The sequence below is a fragment of the Malaya genurostris genome, chromosome 2 (genome assembly GCF_030247185.1).
Source record: "Malaya genurostris strain Urasoe2022 chromosome 2, Malgen_1.1, whole genome shotgun sequence".
Lineage (NCBI taxonomy): Eukaryota > Metazoa > Arthropoda > Insecta > Diptera > Culicidae > Malaya > Malaya genurostris.
Window position 1 is genome coordinate 229490675 of NC_080571.1, and position 23492 is coordinate 229514166.

Here is a 23492-nt window from a genome sequence, read left to right on the forward strand (position 1 = left end):
TTAGACATTGCATCAAACACATAAGACAAAAACGATAGTAAGTTTGTGGTTGTTGAGCGGTTAGGCATGAAACCGTGTTGAGTATCGACGATATATTGCTTGCAGTGATTGAAAATTGGTGTCAGTATAACCTTTTCGAACAGCTTTGGTATATCGCTAAGGGAAGTGATACCGCGGTAGTTGTTTATATCCTTTTTATTGCCTTTCTTGTGGACTGGGAATATAAAGGAAGCTTTCCATAAATTGGGGAAAACTTCTGTAGCGAGAGACATTCGAAACAATTTGCAGAGGGGAGCGATTACTCCACGCGAGCTCTTTTTAAGAATAACTGCCGGTATTCCATCAGGGCCTGGAGAATTTGAGGCTTTCATTCCTACAATTGCCGTCCGTGATTTAATATGGAATGGATATAGTAAGTGCCTTTAAAAAGGAGGGTGTAATGTTTGTAATGGCATAACTTAGAAACTACTTAACGGATTCCTATCAAACCTGGCACATGTGCTTCTTGCTCTTCAGAGATTTCTATTTATATTATATTTCTAGCAACTAAGTGAAGTTAACAAAAATATTCACAAGAGGGAGGGGGAATAAGTATTCTCAACATTTCTGAATTGACGAAATCATACAATCAATGTGCATTTCATTATGTAAATTGAGAAAACTGTCGACTCAAGGTGATTGAAATAAGATTACAACAACATTTGTATTACTGATCACATTATTCTATAGGTTTTCCTCCCCGATGAACTACCAAAACGGTTAAAGCCTTGGTAAAATAAATTATATAAAAACGTTATTCTAAAGTACGAATGTAGTTATGATGTCAAAAAGTCTTTCGTTGTAAAATAATCATTATCAGATGGAAAATTTTGAGTAATTTTAAAAAGAGGAGGGAGCAATTTTATAAAGAGGAGGGAGTAGCAAGTGTTCATAGCCATGGAAGCCAAAGGTATTGCAGGTTGAATGTGACGAGGAAGTACGGAAGTACGGAAGTACGTTACAAGCACATATACATAATAATTCAAGTACGTTACAAGCGCATATACATATGAAACTCTGAGGTTACTAAGAAGGTATTTATAGAGAGAAAGGTGTTTTAAATGTTTCTAACAAAAGGTTTCAAATATAAAACTAACCCAATTTGTCGAGATATGATTATGATTTATGATTATTGTGAGATCTGAGATGAGACACTGATCATTCGCAATCTGATCATGAACGGAGTGTTGTTCAATCGGGATGCCGTTTAAGTTATGTTTCACTACAATCAGAGTATTTCACTAAGCAGGACAACTTCGAGAATTTTTTCGGTCTTCACTTCACGAAACATCTCCGAGCAACGCCGGGTAATTCAGCTAGTTTATAATATAAAGATATCAAAAGTTTGATAAACAATTAGTTTTTACTTTTTGTTCTTGAAATCGCAATGATCTTTTTTCCGACGAGATTCCCTACTTTTTCTTAACAAAATATCTTGATGTGTTCATCGTATGCGCTGTCTTACGAATACTTCAGTTTATGGCAAAACAGTTGAAATTCTCATTTCCTCGGATTTAGTTGCATCTTTTGCATGAAATTTTTGTTTCAATTCGGTAAGACAACCGGAAATAAGATTCATTCTAAAAAGGCAATCGATATTTTAAAATTTGAGAAATGCAATGTTACAATGTAAGCAAATGAAAGAATTACTTCTGTATATCCGCTGAATATAGACACGTTGTCATCATAGTTATCAGGCACAGAGGAAGCAGAATCTGTGATCACTATTGCATCCGCAGAATTTTCCCTCACAGATGAATTGTGAAAATTGCATCATTTCGCAACTTGTCCAAAAATTGTATGTCATCACTATTTTAATACTCACTTCAATCCTTTGCCCCAATTTTACTCGCTTCCTATCTAAACGGTGCACACAAAACATCATTTGCTTGCAAAAAATCAAGAATCGAAGAAGAAACCCGACGCAACGAATGTTTTTGATTTTTGCTAACATGAGTCTTAAAGTTAAATGGATTACAGCAACGATTTTTGATTTTTGGATTCATTTTTACACCGCGATCTTAACTGTAACGTTGCTAACAATAAACTGACAAAGCTAGGATTCGATCAGTGGCGCGACATGTGTCGGTAAGTTAAGCTCGTATTCGAGCGAGTTGTGCTGCGCTGCGCTACGCTCCGCACATGCGGGTCTTGATTGAAAAATTCACTGCTTCGAAAGCATCAATCTTCCCACTCTGAAACTTTCCCAAGATTGAGTTAAGCCCCTAAGGCTTCTATTTTCAACTAAAAACCTGTTTACATCCACCTAGTGGTGTAATGATGCCTTTCTCATGTATAATACTGTGGTATTCTATTCAAAAAATTTTCTATTCAAATTCAAAGAATTTTCGAACATGATTTTATATATTTCAGTACATTTCGATTATTGAAAGAAATTTATTGATGAAGATTATAGAATACACAATCGGGTGCCTTGAGCCACTGCTCATGAACAGAAAAAAATAGGAAGAATCAGCAACGGCTCTGGAATGTACCGTTTTTAACGAAAAACGTAAGAAGTCCTAACACACCTGAAAAATCAGGGGTATAAATAAACGATATATAAAAAAAAATCGGTAAAAACACATTTTCATTTGAAACGTCCGGAGAGACCAGAGCTAATAAAAGTAATTTTCATCAACTCCAAATAGAAGAAAAGGACGAAAAGTTAATGTTACTCTCAGCTTCGCTTGCAAACTATGAGAACGAAATCTATGTCCACTCAATGACAGAAGCGGAACAGTAGTTTCGAAATTGTGTTCTTTCTTTCATTTGCCTTTCAGTGAAAATCCCAGGTGTCGATATTTAACCGAGGCTTTGAAAATCGAAAATGACAGAAAAAGGTTTCACAATGACTTTTACCTGTTGGTGTTGGAATCTTTAGTTGTTTTGGTTTCCAAAGAGGTTCTGGGATGGAATTACTTCGATTTGTCATATTTTCATCACTCTTTATAGCCAAGCGTCACATATTTTCGATGAAAGAATGAGTATTGAAAATCTGCTGATGCTTCCTGCAGACGTTAGTTTGATTTTGTCTTGTCATAGAGGAAAGAGTGGCGTTGGTCTCTCTTATTTGCAATGAACGAAACATGCTTCGTCTCTCTTCGTTTTTTCTGGCGTCGGTCATTTACGAATGAGACAGTAAAATATTGAAAATGAGGCTGTTGGATTGGATTCTTTCATTTAAAATGCTTGATAATTTTAAGCTCTGGTATAGACATTGCATTTCGATGCAAAGAAAAAAGTGTTTTGCCACCAGTCACCACTCACCACGATGCAAAGAAAAAAGTGTTTTGCCATAGTTACCACTCCCTCCTTCTACCTTCCCTTTTAAAGCATATTCCTTTTCTTCTTTAGTTTTAATGCAAAATCACCATCGTTTACCCGATGGGTTTAGTGTTATCTAATTACTATGGAGTTAGTTAGCTAGGGTTAGTTTTAATTGATAGTATTAAGTACATACATGTATCTGGTGGATTGTTGTAATCTGTTGATATAAACGATGAGGAGGTTTTATGCCTGCTGGAGTGAGAGATTATTATTCCAGCTCCATTGGGCTTTTCCCTGCTCCGAATAAGTAAATAAATAAATAAACAAATACCAGAATCTTTACGTCTGCTTAGCGATTCAAATTGAGCTATTTTTACTTGCTTGATATCATACATCATATATTAATTCTAGTGAAAATATTAACTTATGAGTAAATACCACTTTTATATTTTTTTTGCTTTATAAGGAACAGTATTATTGAAAGTTTTATCATTTGAAACAATTATAAATTCGATTATGATAGTTGATGACAGTTGTGATCCAAGCCACCCGCCATGTAGGGTGCCTTGGGCCAAATGTCAACAAATTTTCATATATAACAAAAGAACCTTTTTAAAAAAATCACAATGAAGTTAAGGGGATACACTAGAGTGCCAGATAGCGAAATTTTTAAATACCTTAAATCACAGTAGGATTCTTAGGGTGAAGTCAGACACAAAGCGACAAGCGAAGCGAAGCGATGCGAAACTTGACAGATCGTACGGAGTCGCGCGCAGAGTTTCGTCCATTCAAGTTCAGCAACGACTACTGACCGATCGCATCGCATCGCACTCACTCTGACATACATGTCATTTTTCTGCTGAACTTGAATGTCAAGTTTCGCATCGCTTCGCTTGTCGCTTTCTCTCTGGCTTCACCCTCAGTGTCAGTAGGATCTATAGCCATGCAATGATTCTGTACACTAAAAATCGGCTGCGAAGTCTTTTGAAACAGAAAGGCAAAAATCCACAAAATGAATGTAATGCCAAGACTTTGCTTCGCTCATTCACAGTTATAAAAAATATCAAGTGAAAAATGGTCCAAGATTGCTGACTCTCCCCTATTTGTAGTACAGTAAATACAAAGACGAAGAAGTAACAAGAATCGTTCATCAAAATCTAGATTGTGCCATAGAAATCAACACCCCCTATCAAAAAAGTTAATGATTAGCCATTGAAAAATGACCAACTACAGCACGCAGTCAGTCCCCAAGACACGTGGTATGTTATATCATCAAACTACAGTACTCTTTAGATACTAATTATCGGAGTTTTTCAATTACCAAAGTAACGGTATTTATTCGCAAAATATTGTTGGTGCACGTGTGGATTACACCTTCTGCTTTTAATCAGCTGAAATACTGTGTTACGTGAACCACATTGAGAGTAATTTATACCGACGTAGAAATCTGTTTTGCGCCGGGAAACACAAACAATCGTTCGCTCAATATACTGCTAGTATACGTTCGCGATTGCATGTTTCTGCGAACGACTGGCAGATAACACCTCAGTCCCGTGCCCAACCGGACCCATTGCATCATCATGATGGGTCCCAGTGCCACACGAATTTCCGCTTATCGCTTAAAAAGACAGCTTGTAGCAGTAGCAGTAGCAGCAACAACATAGCCAGCACTATGTTCGCCACATTCGGTATCAGCTCGACAGGAAATTTATTTTTTTTTGTCGCGTATTTTCATTTGTTTTTTGCCCCAACCGTGTCACCGGATAAACAAACAAACGAGGCAAACAGCTCTTAACATGAGCGAAATCCAAACTGAAATGTGAACTGCTGAGGTTCGCGATGTAGCTTCAGTCAGTTACTTGTCCGGTACAGATAAATGGTCCAAATCCACTGTGATGTTAACCGAAGTAAAGTCTAGACGTTTTTTCGTGTTACTCAAGATTCAGTAAACTTCCATTCCAGTATTTTTTCGATAGCGAAAATAGCAGATATCAAAACAGAAAATTTGATTAATTTCAGGATTCGATTTTCGCATTAGCACAGTTGAGCATTAGTAGGATTTCTGCGCTCGATCAAAAACCAGCTAGAAAGGCGAATTTATGCAAATACATTTTATTGGGAGGAAGAAAGGGGCCAATAAATGCATTGGCATAAATTCCCCACGGGCAGAATTTCGAATCTGCATATTTGAGATATTAATAATTTTTTTGAGAACATAAAGTGTATTCATATCGCATCGAAAGAAAAAAAAATCTCGCTAAGTGCACTATTTAGTATAGTGGAAGAGTGGTACTGAAGTGATTTTTTTATTTCCTCCGATATAGTGCTAAGCGCATCATGAATGACAGTCATGACAACGTAAAACTTAAAGTTATTTTATTCGTTTATTTGAACGAAAACAAAAAGTTTATCGCCTCCTCCGAAATTCCGAACAGTGATAGGGACTGGAGTCCACTAGGAGATTGATAGTACCTATTAGTTCTCTACGGACAGTACCAGCCTAGATGCCGTGTGGAATCCGACGGAAAAAAATGAACCAAGAATAGATCCACTGGGTTCCTGCTTCCATGTCGTAAAAGGCGACAATTGCTGGAATTTCTTTTTCCTTTCAGTTATCAGATATTTTCAATGTTTCACTTCTGATTACTCTATTTTACTAAATTATCTCTTTATTCAACCTATCAATTCCCATCTAACTTCAGAAAAAAGTTTTATTTTGAATGGTTTTTTTCTTCCATGTTATTGATTGTCTTTCAAGATTATAAATTGAATGATAAAAATCACCTTTTGCTGAAATCCGTTGATATTACAAAGTTAATTACAGAGATAACATATATCGGTATATTGAATACATACTAAAGAAACAGTTGATATTAATATTTCAAAATATTTAATATTTTTTTCGGTAGCCGGCTGCCCAGACAACCAATATAACCAATTAATAATTTTAATAAATAATTAAAATAATAAAGCGGAAATAATAGAGAATCAAGACGCGCTTGAAATCTGTAGACTTTTATTTAGTGATTTAAAATGATTTTATAACAACTGTTTAGAATATGTCAATGCAATGAATCAACTATTTTGTCTAAATCCTATTCACTCGTTTATTTTGTATCGCGTAATTTCATTTATAAAAAATAGGGAAGTTTTTATTCTTTACACGATAGTGTTGCAAATTTTTCTTCAGTTTCCTCGAATAAGAGCTGTGAATCAAGACTTCCCGGGACTTTAATATATGATATTGTTGAAACGTTCACTCGGGAAGCCAGTGAGTTCAGTGGTGCATCCGTGCATCTTGAAACCGGAACATACTGAGTCGCGCGCGAAACTAATACTGAAACTTTTACTAACAAATATCCTCCTCCCGTGACACTTGTGGAGTACGCAGTAGTATATATGGCCTCTAGTAACAACAAGTGTTGGACTAACATCCCTTCCCATTCCTTAGACGATCTACGTTCGGGTCTGGCCGGCGCCGGTACTGATCAACGAATTCTGGGATTATCAGAAGATGTACATTGAAGGATGATTTACCAGTCTCAGGTCGGATCATCTAGAAATTCCCTGTACAATTTCAGCTGATCCCGATCAGTAACGGAGTATCAACCAGGGGTGGTCGCTCAAGCTCAAGCTCCTCCGAAATTTCGAAAAGCGAGTCATCTGAATCCTTTCATCTTCCTAGTTTTACTTCAATAACCTGCAAGACTCACATGTACCCAAATAAAAAAAACGATAGCTAATTTATATCAAAGAAATAGTTCATTTTACTATCATTGCTTGTTTGGGCATTATTTTTTTGTTGAAATGGCAAAACAATGAACAGTGGGGAAAAAACTATCAAAAATGCGACTTTGCTCAATAATTTTATAAAAACATAAGCAAATATTTTCAAAGTTAGTATTTCTTATGCAAATTTTTTTTGAAGAATCGATTTATGACAGTTAGAAGATCCGCACAATTCACTATCATACCCGTTTTGCTTCAGTTCCTCTTTTTTCTGACTTTACTTCGTAAACTCAGGAAAAAATCAATTCAACCAATCGGAAGGTATTCCTGACATACTCATAAGTTAGATAAATGGATTGTTTTTATTAAGATTGACCGCAAACAACTGTATTCTTTTTTACCCCCAGTCATCTCCTTCCATCAATTTACAGAAAAAAATGTTATACTGATCGGTGTTTGGACCAATATTGGTTAAACAAGACAGTTCTATGTTTCGCATATAACTTCAAATAATAATTAAAACATAGTCTCCATGATCTCATGCGTCGTGCTACATCGTTTTACCCCAATTTTCCCACAAATAAAATTTTATGTTGAATTCAGATTTACAATCCCGAAGCAGATCCAATATGACCTACCAATATTGGTTCATATTACGTGCAAAACATCTGTGATCCAATAAAACACAATAAGAATGACAGTACTAGCCTGTTTAACCCGTTTTACCCCAATTTAATTCTTAAGTCGTATTTCTGGTTAAACTTTCTTTCGCATACCGAAAGCAGGCTGATTGCGGTTGATGAAAATCGATTGATATTATGAAGAAAGACCTGAAAATAGGATTACAAATGAATTCAATGACCGCAACCAATTAATCCTTTAACTGAGTCTTGAGATTTTGCTCCACGTTGAATTCATTTGTAATCCTATTTTCAGGTCTTTCTTCACAATATCAATCATTTTCATCAACCGCAATCAGCTTGCTTTCGGTATGCGATAGAAAGTTTAACCATAAATACGACTTAAGAATTAAATTGGGGTAAAACGGGTTAAACAGGCTAGTACTGTCATTCTTATTGTGCTTTATTAGATCACAGATGTTTTGCACGTAATATGAACCAATATTGCTAGATCGTATTGGATCTGCTTTTGGATTGTAGATCATATTTCAACTGAATATTATAACTAGAAAAGAAATGGAGTAAAACGGTGCAACGAAATTTCTACTGTCAATAGAACTATATGCAATCGATTCGTTAGACTTTTTTACATCGGAAACACTCTATTCGCTCTTCTGCAAGTTCATCGGTTTCATGTTATATAGTTTAGCTTGAATACAATGCAGTATAAAAAGGGAACTTGTGGTAAAATGAACATGATAGCGTTTCATGCGGTCCTTCTAAATACATGGAATCGATTTTACTGATCATTTTACATTAAAAAAGTGCTTTGTGGTCAGCTGTATCATGCCTCCAAAAAAATCGTCGCATTTTTGGTTCATTTTTCCCCACTGTACAAGGCTTCTAATTGAAATAATGGCTTGTTTTTTGCCTATTTCATATACAAAGGCTATATATACAAACACAATGAACACCGACTTTTGAACCGGACTCAGCTTGGTCAACTGATAAAATGTTTGTGTGTGAAAAATATTGGCACTCACTTTTCTCGGAGATGGCTGCACCGATTTTTACAAAATTTAATTGCAATGAAAGGTCTTATGGTCCTATAAAAAGTTATGTTTTTATTATTCAGATTTAGAAATGGTGTAGCCGGGTTTTCATATATAAACTGCCCAGAAATAGAAAAAAATTATACGCTATTTGAAAGGGTTTATATTGGAGGTGATTTTCCCAAAATTTTAACCCTTTAACTGCCATATTGGTGGAGTTATGGTGGTTCTTCTGATTTTCATTTTATTTAAATTTTTCAAAAATCTCTTTAGCAAAAAAATTGAAAAAAATCAGGAATAATCAGGAATTAGGCAACCTTTCTGATTTTTTTCAGAATTTTTCAAAATGTATTTCATTTGAAAATAAATGTTCAAAATTTTAAAATTTTTTTTTATTCTCGATTACAATTTTGGTACCACTCTAGATTTTACATAAAAAATAAATCATTCATGAGTACATCTTGCTGTAGTTTATTAAGATTTTTAAAAAATGTGGACTTGTATAATATCGGACTTTTAAAAATTAAATCATACGGGAAACCATGCGTCTCCATCAAATTGTCATCATCCGATGGAGACGTATAGTATTTTGTTCTAAAATCATATAACACATACCCTTAGAACTAAATACCATGCGTTTCCATCTACAACTTGAGCTCAGGGCTTGAGTATTGACGTAATTAATAATGCTAAAAGAATTTTATTCCTTATGTTATTTACACACGCCCGCACACCTGGGTCGATTTACCAAGCAATGATGTAGGGAATGCATTAGTGAACATGTGTGCCAGTGGACGGTTGTAATTCGTTTTTAACTTCAACAGCTTGCGGTATAGACTGGAGGTTTTGAGGTTAGCTATTAGCAGTCCTAAAAAATACTATAAACCGGATAGAAATCAAGTCGAAGCGCCAGAAGCAAGTCGCGAAGACCCAAAAAGAACTTATTAATTCGCATCGTCGATTTTCTACACAAACAACATGTTCTTTTAAACTTAATATTTTTTTTTGCTGTTTCTTGAAGAGGACCCCTTTATAAAACAGTTTCGGAAAATCGTATTTTTTATTGGTTTTAAACGAAATATGTAATAACTACACGGGCAAAATTCCGATTCAAGAAATAAGCAAAACGAGTCATGATTTGAGGAAAATAGTTTATTTTCATGTTATGATAATACACCATGATTAAAAGTTCTCGGATCATGATCCATTTGGACTGATTTTGTTTAAATTTAGCGTAACGCATTTGACGTTGTTGGGTATAACATCAGGCGTGTTTCTGCTACGATGGTAATATTTGCAACATAAATTCAGGCGTTATGTTTTAAAATATGGAGATTTTAAGTATGAATTAAATGGAATGGTGTGAAAGTATGTGGCGTATTGTTTATACGATTTCAACTAATGTCTCAAATAATGTACATTTGAATAGCAGAACAATGAAAAGTACAACGAATTTCTTTTAATCTGAAGCATCAACAATTTAAATATGTTTTTGAACAACCACGACACCTAAAATAACGTGTTTACTTGCGTTCATTGCTCCAGATTTGATTTTTTGTTTCAGAATTTGGAAAACATAAACGAACTGCATGAAAATACACGAGTGAATTCTTGCAAATACCACGGATCGATTTTTCCTATTTTTGTTTTCAAAACCTCGAAATTATTTTTCGGTTTCGTTATCTCTCGGAATATTATTTCAACAACAACAGTCACAACGAATATGTGAGAATACATTCAGATATATTCATACAAAATGTAAAATTTATGATGTCAATTTTCGATTCATTATCTTTATGTTGTCAATTCTCTGTCAGCCGGTGGGTAAACCAACACAATTATAAAATGAATATGATTAAGGATCAAGTACAAATTTTCAGTTGTTCATACTTTTCAATGTCTGCTTTTTGTCTTGTGGATTGTTTAATAGATTAATATTAAACAATCCATCACGTCACTTGAGGCAGAGGGTTCAAAGTGATGTCCGGATAGAAAATTGGAGTTACGAACTTTAAAATAAATACATTCCTCAAGTAACGCATTTTCGGACCATGATTAATTTTCATGGGAGAAGACTTTTTGCTCATGGTTTCATGAGAAGTTATGGTTTCATGGTTTCATGATTTTCTAATCATGACAGCAGAAACAGATTTCTTTCCGTGTAAGAATGAATGAGAAACTGAGCTATATATAAACATTGAATTTCAAACGCTTTCGCAAATATAGTTCATCGAATTTACTTTTACTCAGAGGTCGTGTTTTGTGGAGTACTTTTCTCACGTATCAGTTTAAGCCCGTTTATTATGTATCTAGAAGTCGTCTCCATGAAACTCAGACTATGACCACTCTTTGCTTCCATTTGATCGATCCACCTAGCTCGCTATGCTTCTCTTTTTCTCGAGCCTTCCGAATCACATTCAATAACCATTTTCGAATGTTTGCCGTCTTTTGTCGTCGTCCTGATGACATTCCCTGCCGATCGTATCTGTCCAATTTCAGCTGGACGTATGATAGGTTAATCTCCAAGCAGCTGTTGAAAACCTTGGTTTATATGCCGTTGATAAATTTCTTATGGTGACGTATTACTTTACTTGTATCTTCATCCGCGGTCATAAATACACGAATTCATGTACCTCCACGATATCGTCGCCACGCACCATTATTCGAGTTTTAAGGTATTATTTTTTAAAGCCTTTCCCTCTATACATTTTGTTTCGACGGATTCACTGTCTGTCCGATCCCAGTTTTATTAATCCGTCTTTATGAGCTTAAGCCGTTTTACCTTAGCTGTCTTGTTGAGCAATTTCAGTTGCCTGAAATTCTGGTTATTCATACCATGTGATACAGAACGTCGACGAACATTTTACCTTAAAACTGATAGTTGTTTTAGATTTCGCTTGGTTTCGAATTTTCTTTGATTTTGCGCTTGGTATCTAGGAATACTTTTTTCTGCAAAAGAACTATAATGTAATAGTTCTTTATAATTTTTATTAAATATAGTTAATATTTGATTTGAATACAAAAAATGTAAAATATTTGTCAATTCATTAGTTCTGATTCATGTTTCTCTCACTGGTTCTTTCTTAAGTCCCGAACTCAAGTTGTACATGGAAACGCATGGTATTTAGTTCATAGATTGATGATATGATTTTAGAACTAAATACCATGCGTCTCCATCGGATGATGACAATTTAATTTATTCGCATGGTTTTTAGAATGATTTATGTGTAATGTCTTACATTATACCCGTCCACATTTTTTAAAAATCTGAAAAAATTACAGCGTAGTTTACTCATGAATGATTTATTTTTGATGTAAAATCGAGAGTGGTACCAAAATTGTGAGCGCGTTTTTACATGCAAACCCGGCTACACCCTTTCCTGAATTTCCTTCAAATCCGTCTTCCGGTTACTGAATTACATGCTGATATGTGCAAAGAATGTGCTCCTTTTTTTATCACAGGAATGGCGGATTCGAATTGAATTCAAATTGAAATAATTAAATTCGAATATTAAAATTCCAGAACTTTTTTTTGATACAACTTCCGGTTCCGAAATAATAGAATGATTAATTCATAAACTTCGATTTCAAAAGTGTTTTCGTCATAAATATACCATGTAAAGTGCGGCAGTTTCCATGATAATTGATAAAAAATTTCTTTAGTTTTTTTTAAATTTTGTTAGCAAAAGTCAAAATAATCTATCATCAGCTATACCGTTCATCTGTTTCCGTTTCCTAAAGTACCGAAAATAGTGGTCCAATATTTTCAAACGGAGCTCACTTCGATTTCTCAAGAGTGGCTAAGCCAATTTTTTCATAAACTTAGATTCAAATTAAAGGTAAAACAAGTTTTTCAAGCGTTCTCATTGCTTGGGCCATCCGTACACCCCTTACTTTGTGAAGGATATAATAGTATAATTTATATAATTTGAGTTGCAAAGTTTACTTGTTTTCTCAATTTTGTATATATTTATGAAAAAAAAATACAGGAGGTTCCACAAAAAAATTCGAACTAAAAAATGCAATAATAAAAAAACGGTTTGATAGATTTCAATAATTATACATTTATTTGAAAGGTTGATTCATGAAATTTGTTTATGAAAATGTTTGCTTTCAACAGGACGGCGCTACGTGCGACACAGCCAACGAAACAATCGATGTTCTGCGAACAAACTTTTAAAATCGGATAATCAGCAGGAATAATGATGTGAATTGGTCTCCGAAAAACTGCGATTTGACACCGCGGGATGTTTTCTTTGGGGAGCAGTAAAAGATAAATATTACGCCAACCATCCAGAAACAATTGATAAATTCAAGCACAAAACTCAAATTAATGACATAATACCAGAAACAATAGAAAATGTACTTAAAAATTGGGTGGATCGGATTGGCTACTGCCAAGCCAGCCAGTTGAACGAAATTATTTTTTATAAATAAATTTCATGAATCAACCTTTCAAATAAGTGTATAATCATTGAAATCTATCAAAAAGTTTTGCACTCTCTTTAAAGTTTAAAATTACTTTTGCGCCTTTCAAGTGCATAAAATTTCCAGAAACCTATTTTCTTGTTTTTTGTTGAGAAGTTACAGTCTCATGAACTGATTCGTCACCGACTGTGACTGACTGCAAACTACAGCATCAGACGGTTCAGGCAGAAAGTCTTCACCAAAGAAACTAATTTCCCGCGGAATTTCAACTAACTAACAAGCCAGTGGTGAAAAAAAAATCGGGATCAGATGCGCAATGAAGCACGAAAAAGAGACTATCGCTGTTTACTTTTTTTATTGTAATAAAAACCAAATCCATCTGCTCAATGGGAGAACATGATTTTGTCTCTATTACTTGGTTCTGGACACATCATCAGCTGGTTGGGTTTGGATTTCCGAGGAAGGTAATCATCATTATCTTTGCACAGGATGTTGGCAAACTCGTAGCGATGGGTAAGTTTTTTTTATGTTCAGCTCAAGGCAATTTGTTAACTTAGTGACGGTGTGCAAAGATCCAAGGATTTTCTTCCGTTCTCTTTCCGCTTTAAAGGCTTAGTACCCAGTTGGAACCACTAATGTTAAAGTTTGTGCGAGGATTGTTTTCTTACTGAGAGATGAGTTTTTTTTTATAATCTCAATTGGTGGCATACCGTTAGTATATCTGACAAAATTAGTTGAGCTGGATATTTGACATTTATCTTACTTTCAGTTCTTTGCAGAAGTATTTAATACAAATCTAAACTTACCCTACTTAATACCATTCTCGTATTTCACTCGAACTATTGCATTATTTCTATTCATAAAGTTTCCACAACACGATAAATTCATCTTTAAGTTGCAAAACAACCGATTTACTGCACCAACCCGTACCATTTCCGATCCCTGACGTAGTCTGTTTCCCAAAAATACACCCTTGTTTTGACTATAACCAACACGAACTTTCTTCGGCACGATAGAAAATTAGGTTGGCCAAAAAACTACTACCGTGTGAAGGAAAAAAAACTGACTCGAAAGAAAATGTTCCGGGCATGGCGCCAGCTGGGGTTCTGTTGGAATAATTTACTCGGTTTACTCCACCCTGAAAGTAGGAGGCTAGGAAACGAAGAAATATATACTGACGAACACCCAGTGCATGGACAAGGACAGCCCGGGTTGGTGCTTGCATGTAGCCTCGATTTCGTATGTACGTCCATAAAGACGGCCCTCGCCCACACCCGGCGGTGAAGGTGAAGGCACCCAAGAAAACGGAAAATGCTGACTCGAGGGAAAAATCCCTGCATCCCCGAGGCTCTCTCTTTACGAAAAAAGCACAAGACAGTGTATTTCACAATGGTCCGGCTGGTCTCATCTTGTGCATACTAAGGAGCTGTATGCATTTTAAGCAGGAGACCAAAACGTCTTCTGTGTTTTAGGCCGAGAAAGTAGCATCTATTTCCCGGTTGGGATGTTTCCAAGTGTAGGTTTTTAAAGTTTGCTGACATGGGAGGACGTTCAGTTGCTTAGTGGAGTCCCATTGCTTTGCGGGAAGAGTTAGAGATTATTTTGAATCCCAAGCTGTTTAATATTAATGATCCCGTAAAAAATTCAACCTCATAAAAGGTTTGATGATCCTATGGAACGCTATTGAATGTTATCCGAATATGACTACTGGTGTCGGAATAACATGCTGATAAGTAGAAAGATTTCAATCTGATGGTCAAAACATTTGCGTTACTGCCAGTACTGCTCTACCGTAGGTAAATGATGATGCGTCAAACGTTGGCGTTTGACAAGTTGACGTGTACGGGCGGAACGATTCATTTGCTGTAATGATCATACCCGTAATGTTCGGTACACGTGGTTTTGTTCAGGTAACATTATCATACAATTCGATAGTTTTCCCTAAATATAAATTTCGGTACAGTTAATTCATTATATATCTAGCTTAGCCTATTATCACAGTTTGATACAGTAAGTAAATTTATCACAGTAATAGCTATAGAATATCTAACCTAACCTAAAGTTGTATCACAGTTTGGAATTTGAAGAATCGAGGCAGTATTTCTTATTAGGTTAAAACTGATTGTGAGCAAAGCACTTGATTTATAAGGACAATTTACTAATAAAAAGAATTTTAGTTTGAAGCTTTCTCGCATCAATGAGTATGCGAATTGTTGAAAATAAAGAGTGAACGCTGGCGGTATGAATTCATGCTTGGAGAACTATCGACTAGCCTGTTCGGACGAGTGTTTTGATATCATCGCATTAACAGAAACTTGGCTGACCGAAAATACGCTGTCCATACAAGCATTCGATAGCAACTACGAAGTATTTCGAACCGATCGCAGCTCCCGCAATAGTAACAAAATCATCGGTGGTGGAGTTCTTGTTGCTATTCGTCGTCGTTTGAAAGCACAACTTTTGCAAAACGCTTCTGAAAACAACGTTGAGCAGGTATGTGTGAAGATCAGTTTGAGTCATCATTTTTTCTCTGTGTGGTTTATCTTCCACCGGACCAGATACGTGACCTGTCACTGATCGATACGCATATACAATCGATAGACGAAATTACTTCCGTTCATATGCGACCTACTGATGAGATCTTTATTATCGGTGATTTCAATTTTCCCGGCCTGAAATGGCTCCCCGCTTCCGACGGTTTCCTGTATGTAGATCCGTTACATTCTTCCTTCCACACTGGTATCACGAACTTGCTTGACCGATACAGTCTCAACCTGTTACGTCAAATGAATCACGTTCAAAATGAGAATGGCAGAATACTCGACCTCTGCTTCTCGAGCCAATCCGATTGTGCACCCAGAATTATCGCAGCACCCTTTCCTCTGGTGAAATCCGTTAGACACCACCCTCCGCTCCACATTGTACTCGAATCAGATGGATCGTCGCACGACCGATATAATTCTCGCATCGTCAGCTACAATTTCAAAAAAGCCGACTACAATAGTATCATTGTTTTTCTTTCTAACTTGACCTGGAGTGAAATTCTTGACAACGACGATGTTAATCTTGCGACTCAAACCTTTCCTAACGTTATGACGTATGCAATCGATCAATACGTTCCTAAGCGAATTATCCAGTCCTCCAAACAGGCTCCGTGGCAAACCGCAGAGCTAATACGTTTGAAAAGTTCAAAAAGGACCGCATTGAAGAAATACTCGAAGAATGGCGGCTCAGTGTTTCGACAATATCGATTGCCCAGCACTTCTTAGTCAAATCAATATCAATGTTCGTTCCAGAGCTCTCCGCAACAACAACCTCCTCAGATTGCCTCTACGTCGTACTAACTACGGAATCAATGGTGCCGTCATTGGATTGCAACGAACCTTCAACGGTGTTTCGACGGGATTCGATTTCCATTTTTCCCGCAGCCGAATAAGAGAAAATTTTTTAAATATTCTTAGAAACAATCATTAGGACTTAAATTTGTCTGTTGATTAAATAAAATAAATAAATAAATAAATAAAAGTATCGAAAAGAAGCTATCCACAAAATTTTCTTTCGAATTATGATAAAAAACTATTTTTTATTCAAACTAAAAATTGATCCTTTATTGTACGAGGTTAAACTTGAGCATAATGAAAACAGGATGAAATTTAAGTTATACCTTCGCGAACTTTCGAACTTTTGATCGAACGCTCTTCATCATGTTCCGGACAAGTGTTGCATCACATTTTCTGGACGCTTGAGCTAAAATTTTATTTAAACTCCTGCATGTTGCCAGCTGTCTTACCAGTCTTCTTGTGACCCTCTTCACGATTTCCCAGTAACGTTCGATGGGTCGAAGCTGAAGGCAATTAGGTGGATTGATATTTTTCTTCACGAAATTTATACCCTTTTCCGCAAGCCAATTGAGAGTGGTTTTGGCATAGTGAGCCGACGCTAAATCCGGCCAAAACAGTGGAGGTGTCATATGTTTCTTATATAAAGGCAGCAATCTCTTCTGGAGACACTCAGATCGATAGATTTCTGCATTTATAGTTCCGGTAATGTAAAAAATGGTTGACTTCAAACCACAGGAACATATTGTTTGCTATTCCAGTACCTTTCGACCGAATTTCTTCACTTGAACCGACCTGTCCGCATCGCTCACATCCTCCCCAAAGACGACAGTGAAGTCCTGGACCTGAAAGTTTGTTCTTCATGATCAGAAAGAAAGAGGTATCTTCTGGTCCAGTTTCGGGTTGAAAAAATCGGGTTTTCGGCCTCTTCTGGGTAGCTCATTAAAAGAATAGTGCTACTCAAACTTATTAATGATGGTTTTAACACTGGCATGATGAATTCCAAACCGCTTCGCCAATTTTCGCATAGTAATACCCTTCTCACCTAGCCATGTGTCCAGAACCTTAATTTTCACTTCCTTTTCAATAGGCTACATTTTGAAAACGCAGAGTTTCAACCGCACAAACAAGTAAACAAACGAAAGCTGACAGCCAAATGCACAGCATGCTGTGATCTGAGCTTTAAAAAACATTACAAATACATGCGTACAACACAATACACTCCTTAGTCGGTATAGAACGCCTCTTGTTCTCTGAACAATCTGATTTTGAGTATACCGGATCTCAGTTCCTGGTTTCGAAACAATGGTCAAAAGTTACACGATGGGTCTGACTTTCATTATTCAAAGATAACAGAACCACAATTTAAAGTCTTGAAGTTCTGGCGGGAGTTCTTCCATTAAAAGATCGATTTTGGAAGTTTCATCACGCCTGCTAATAAGATGTGAAGTGCTGAATCCCATGATAATTAATAATTTCGAACGACTAGTCGAGCTTCGATCTCAAACAAAATTCATGACAGTATATTTTAATAACATGTCACAGGAAATCAACCCATCAAGATATATTCCTATCCGTGACAGCCCCCTAAATGTCCCTGACTCAACTTTATTTTTCGATACATCCATGCAGCGCGAAGTGCATGGAATCATGGATCATCTACGCTCGACGGAAATCCCAAAAATATTTTCAAGTAAGTTCAGGCATATTGACTCTGAGAAAATGTTTTACACGGACAGATCGCGAATTGAAGAAGCGACAGGGTTTGGTATGTTCAACAATAATGTTTCGGCCTCATTTAGACTTCAAGAACCTGCATCTGTTTATATAGCAGAGTGAGCAGCAGTTCATTATAGTTTGAGTGTAATCGTTAAAACATTATCTCCAAACCATTATTTCCTCTTCACAGATAGTCTAAGTGCAATTGAAGCCATTCGCTCAAACATGACTGGCAAGACTGAACCGTTCTTCCTGGACAAAATAAAACAGTGCCTGAACGACATATTGAACAATAATTATCTAATCACTATAGTCTTTCATTGCTTCATTCCTGGCAATGAAATAGCCGATATTTTAGCCAAACGTGGTGCTATTGAGGGTGAAATTTATGAGAGACCGATTGCTTTCAATGAATTCAATAGCGCGTCCCGCCAAAGAACACTTGGCAGCTGGCAAGCTTCTTGGGATAAAGATGATCTGGATCGGTGGATGCACTCAATTATTCCTAAAATATCGACAAAGGTATGGTTCAGGAGGCGGGATGTGAGTAGGGATTTCATTCGTGTGATGTCCAGACACATGTCCAATCACTACACGTTAGACGCACATCTCCTTCGAATTGCGCACTCCGAGACTAATCATTGTGCTTGTGGCGAAGGTTATCGGGATATTGATCATGTCGTTTGGACATGCGTGGAGTATCGTGATGACAGATCTCAACTAATAAATTCCTTGCGTACCCAAGGTAGACTATCCAATGTCCCAGTTCGAGACATTCTTGCTTGTCGTGACCTTCCATACATGCAACTTATTTATCATTTCATAAAGAAAATTGGAGTTTCAATATAATAAAGGCCCCTTTTAAGACTTAGTTCTGATTCCAGCTGCGTCCATGAGTTCAATCAATAGCTAAATTAGAATAGAAATGATGTAATGATACAAACAAACTCGAAACAGTTTATGAGGTTATCAACAAAATGTCTGAAAATAACAGCTTATTTATAATTTATAGAAGTTAATCGTTTGGTTCAAATAATATTTCCGAGTAGATTTCATAATTAATGACGAGTTACCTAAGATGATATTTAAGTAATAAGAGGAATACGTTTTAATAAATTCAAATCGTTGTGACTATGTTAGAATTAAATTGGGATAAGAATTTTATGTAAAAGTGATACTACGGCGAAGAAAAACTTATGTAAACTGCCTTAAGAAATAAACGTATTTATGAAAAAAAAAGAACCACAATTTTCACCAGCTTAACGGATCGGCTGAAAAGTTCGTATCGTTTCTATGAGAGGGCGCCACTAGAATTAAATCCATACTATTTTCAGTTAGTACCAACCTTCAAAAGATACTTGTATAAATTTGACAGCTGTCTGATTATTAGTTTGTGAGATATTGCATTTTGAGTGAAGCTAGTTTTGTTATCGTGAAAAAAATGACAAAACAAGAAATTCGTGTGTTGATGGAACACTACTTTTTGATGAAAAAAAGTGCCGCCGATACCAAAAAATGGCTTGATGAGTGTTATCCAGATTCTGCACCGGGCGAAGCAACAATTCGTAAGTGGTTTGCAAAATTTCGTACTGGTCATATGAGCACCGAAGACGATGAACGCAGTGGACGTCCAAAAGAGGCTGTTACCGATGAAAACGTGAAAAAAATCCACAAAAAGATTTTCAATGACCGTAAAGTGAAGTTGATCGAGATAGCTGACACCCTAAAGATATCAAAAGAACGTGTTGGACATATTATTCACGAATATTTGGATATGAGAAAGCTTTGTGCAAAATGGGTGCCGCGTGAGCTCACAATCGATCAAAAACAACAACGAAAACCATGCTGAAATTGAACGAATTGGGCTTCGAATTGCTCCCTCATCCACCGTATTCTCCAGATTTGGTCCCCAGTGACTTTTTCCTGTTCTCAGACCTCAAGAGAATGCTCGCTGGTAAAAAATTTAGAAGCAATGAAGAGGTAATCGCTGAAACTGAGGCCTAAGGACAAATCGTACTACAAAAATTGTATCGAAAAGTTGGAAGATCACTATAATCGCTTTATCGCCTCTGATGGCAATTATGTTGAATAATAAAAACGAATTTTTGCAAAAAAAAATGTGTGTTTCTATTAAACGATACGAACCTTTCAGCCGAACTGTTATGTGCCTTTGGCTGGCACTTCCACGACAAGTTTTCCATTGTTCCGAAAGTGAAAAAGTTCGTTCTGTCAACAGTGAACAAAATTTTCCATCCATAAGAGAGCAACATCTCATGTGTTATCATTCAAGTTCATTTTTGTACTGCGCCATGAAAACTGTTTTTTTTTGGCTCATACTTCATCAGATACACAACCACACTTCATTCTCAGTTGTGATGCAGTGGATGTGCGTGTGTGTGATAAAAGAATAGTTATTTTCACAGAACATATTCAGTCAATTCTCTTCCCAATAATTGGAATACAAAATTTAATTATCTACTATCACGACCGTTGCATCGTTATGTCCATTGTTCTCCCACATATCCATTGAGCTTCGAGCTTCGGGCCATATCCATTTGCCGGACTGATTTCCCCCCCAATCTATCTGCCCCCGAAAGAAATAGAATAGTATTATGGTGTACAGGAATAAAAGTCAATTTCGCCTAGGGTTGAAGGGCCGTCCCAGCGAGGACCCGTTGACCTCTTGATATTGCTCTCTGTCTGTCTCCGGTTCCGAACACCGATGAGAAACCACCGGTCGGTTGTATGCCGTGTGCCCGGTTCCAGTATCATGTTTTCGAAGTACGCAGTACGAAATCAACAGCCACAGCAACGGATGCGGACGACGGCACAGGAGAGACTGCTTCCTATAATTCAATTATCCTTACTGGTGATCGACTACGGCGGTCACTTATTTGTTTGCCGGCTGCTGATGGCGGCGATGATGGAAACCTTTCAGCATTAAATTTACACTCGCATGCATCTACCTACCAACAGCCGACAATCGAATAATTGAGTGGTTCCGTCTGCCCCGGTTTTGGGGTTGTTTTATTTTTATTTTGAACCCATCTTCAATCATTTTATTTTTTCTTCTTCCATGAGCTTTTCAAGCAATGCAGGAATCAGAATCAGAACAAATTGGCTCAAATGGCACGTTCCCCTTGATATTTGGAGATTTGTGCCTTGAATTTGGTGTTCAGTGAGGAAATGAATTGGAAATCGAATATAAAGGGTGATTTTTTAAGAGCTTGAGAACTTTTTTAAACAATAAAACGCATAAAATTTGCAAAATCTCATCGGTTCTTTATTTTAAACGTTATATTGGTACATGACATTTACTTTTTGAAGATAATTTCATTTAAATGTTGACCGCGGCTGCGTCTTAGGTGGTCCATTCGGAAAATCCGCTTTTTTATCGACAAATTTTGTTCAGCGATGAGGCTCATTTCTGGTTGAATGGCTACGTAAATAAGCAAAATTGCCGCATTTGGAGTGAAGAGCAACCAGAAGCCGTTCAAGAACTGCCCATGCATCCCGAAAAATGTACTGTTTGGTGTGGTTTGTACGCTGGTGGAATCATTGGACCGTATTTTTTCAAAGATGCTGTTGGACGCAACGTTACAGTGAATGGCGATCGCTATCGTTCGATGCTAACAAACTTTTTGTTGCCAAAAATGGAAGAACTGAACTTGGTTGACATGTGGTTTCAACAAGATGGTGCTACATGCCACACAGCTCGCGATTCTATGGCCATTTTGAGGGAAAACTTCGGAGAACAATTCATCTCAAGAAATGGACCGGTAAGTTGGCCACCAAGATCATGCGATTTGACGCCTTTAGACTATTTTTTGTGGGGCTACGTCAAGTCTACAGAAATAAGCCAGTAACTATTCCAGCTTTGGAAGACAACATTTCCGAAGAAATTCGGGCTATTCCGGCCGAAATGCTCGAAAAAGTTGCCCAAAATTGGACCACCTAAGACGCAGCCGCGGTCAACATTTAAATGAAATTATCTTCAAAAAGTAAATGTCATGTACCAATCTAACGTTTAAAATAAAGAACCGATGAGATTTTGCAAATTTTATGCGTTTTATTGTTTAAAAAAGTTCTCAAGCTCTTAAAAAATCACCCTTTAGTATACACAGTAGAGATCTATAGCTTTGCAGGTGTCTGATTAGTTGGAACCTGGAATACGGTTTGCTGATATGTGAAGAGATTTTCTCGGTCGAATGGGACTCTTGTCTGTTGGTGCGAACCGTGAACGAAACTTTGGTGCCATTAGAATTCCGCATTAATTAAATTTTGACGTTGATTAAGAAGTTGATAAGACTAATTATACCGGGGCCGGAAGAGACCGAAGCTGAGAACAAAGGTGAAATTAGTTTTACTTCGAAGTTTATTGGTTTTGGCGTATGACAGTGGGAGTGAATAACGAAGAAAAATCTTCATCTGGGGACATGATTTCTGCATTAAGGTTTTGTTATGGAGACTTTCATGATAGCATTACCCACAGTCTTATCATAATACTGACTAATTTCACTGATGACTCAGGCAAAGGCGATTGTATTTTGCTTATTATCTACACACAAAGACATCATATTAACAAGATATGCACCTCTCACATTTCCCGAACAAATCATTGGCAACATACTTTTATACGAACATGGCGCCCTCATGCGAGTCCGGATCCTATCTGGTACATAGAAGTATGGAAGAGAAATGTCAAATTCGTGCGTGCCAAAATAGCAGCACTGCGCACCCATAGAACTGACATGATATGTTGAATGTGATTCCGTGCGATGGCGTAGCTGAACTGAAGATTTATTCAGCTCCAAGCTGACAGGGTCTGCTACACAGTAACTCTATCCATAATTTTTATTAAGAGTGCCCAATCGATTTCCTACAATTTCTTCTTGAACTCCATGTTGGTATAGCTGACACTTTCCGAGATACAAAGCTTTGCATACCATATCACATCCGCCCGTTTTGAAAATCAGTCTTGTGTAGAATATGGTATTTCAATACGTGCAAAATGATTAGAAAACATGTCGAAAGTTTCATTAAAATCAGAGCAACTCGATCATAGTTTTGCTTTATTTTCTGTAGTAAATTTCTGGGATTGCTCAGTAAGGGTGTAGCCCGGTTTGCATATAAAAACTGCCCCCAAACAGGAAAAAATTGACATACGCTATTTGAAAAAGTTTATCTTAGAGATGATTTTCAGAAAATTTTACCGCTCTAACTGCCTCATTGGTGGAGTTAAGGAGGTTGTTCTGATTTTCATTTTATTTAAATTTTTCAAAAATTTCTTAAACAAA

General features: G+C 36.7%; 1 protein-coding gene across 4 annotated transcripts in view; it reads right to left on the reverse strand.

Moving 5' to 3' along the window:
- LOC131427945 (uncharacterized) overlaps positions 1 to 23492 on the reverse strand; it is a 739358-nt gene that overhangs the window by 504931 nt on the left and 210935 nt on the right. The gene's annotated exons all lie outside the window — the stretch shown is intronic.